At 47.5% G+C, this 1,323-nt stretch overlaps 1 protein-coding gene across 1 annotated transcript in view; it reads left to right on the top strand.

Moving 5' to 3' along the window:
• Positions 1-716: 716 nt before the first annotated feature.
• LOC127751352 (uncharacterized) overlaps positions 717-1,323 on the top strand; it is a gene marked incomplete in the record, with an annotated part of 21,692 nt that continues 21,085 nt past the window's right edge. The window contains 1 exon segment of the mRNA XM_052274804.1: positions 717-907.

Below are 1,323 nucleotides of genomic sequence, written 5' to 3' on the forward strand. Positions count from 1 at the left end.
ATAGATGGTTCCGGCAGTGCCCGTTTTACGGAGAATTAATGAAATCACCACCGGAAACAGTTCTAATGGCTTAAATCAGTGAAAACTAAAATTGACAGTTACTAGAGGTTTAATCGAGGTCATTTACGTCGAACTGAACTGTCAAATTACAAAAATAGGCGCACTGTCGGAACGGTCTATTGTGTCCGCTTTGGGGGATTATAGCCCCCCACAGTGCAGCCCGCCTTGTCGAACGGAGTTGCCAGCATAGCTAAGTCGAGGTTGACTTTATCTAAACCCTTCACCTCCCGTCTCTATATAGCATTCCGGTAACAGTAAAATGCAGAAGAAGGTGGGGAACAAGAAAACGTAAGTCACCATGTGAAAGCAAAGCGATTTCCGTTTTATTGTTAGCCGCATTCTTCTTCTCTTCAGCTTTACCGGTATGAATTATTAGACTGTTCCGACAGAGTGCTTTTTGAGAAGAAATGAAGAAGTCAGGACCGGAACCAGTACCCAAAGTGCGCTTATTTTTGTCATTTGACAGTGCAGTTCGGCGTGAATGACCTCGATTAAATCTCTAGTAACTGTCAATTTTAGTTTCAACTAAGCCATTGTTTTAGAACTGCTTCCGGTGGTGATTTCATTAATTCTTCTTTAAACGGGCACTGCCGGAACCATCTTTTGCCGCTGCTGTTGCTCCCCCAACCCCTCCCCAACGTAGTAGTGACACCCGCAGCCACCGCTCGCAGCGCCGCACCGCGCAGCCGTCGGTCGTCGAGTCGTCAGTCAGTCAGTGCCAGTCGAGAGCGAGGAGCGTTTGCTACTGCGGTCGTGCCCTGGAACTACGTCGAGTGCGCGCGCGTGGAGTGAACCCAGATTGCGAGAGTGAGCGTTCGTCTTACGGATTGACAAGCGCGAGTTGAAGGTAAGTCCGAGCAGATATTCCACATGTGCAGGCACACTAAATCTGTGGAGACTCTTTTAAGACAGTCCCTTGTGGTCTGTCTCTACCCGAAGGTGAATCTTTCCAGTTTTGATAAGCCGATTGCCATTGATAATATAGATTCCCTGTAAAGGCGTTTTCTCCGTCCGTTCCGTGCCGTCCGTTCCGTTCGTCCGCGGGAGCAGTCCGCTGTCTTCGCTCTGGTTGTGTTATAAACACAGCGCCCCTCTTTCCCTTGCTATGGAAAATGTGCTTGTTTTCGCGCACGCTGAAATATCGAATCCAGCAAAATCTGAATAGTGATTCTAGCATAATTTGCTGATTTTCTTTGTTTTTTATTTTAACCACAACTTTCCGTAGCATGAAAAAGCGCTCCTGGGTAAGGTGAAAGTATCCCG

Source organism: Frankliniella occidentalis, unplaced genomic scaffold (assembly GCF_000697945.3).
Source record: "Frankliniella occidentalis isolate FOCC.00 unplaced genomic scaffold, Focc_3.1 Scaffold444, whole genome shotgun sequence".
Taxonomy (NCBI): domain Eukaryota; kingdom Metazoa; phylum Arthropoda; class Insecta; order Thysanoptera; family Thripidae; genus Frankliniella; species Frankliniella occidentalis.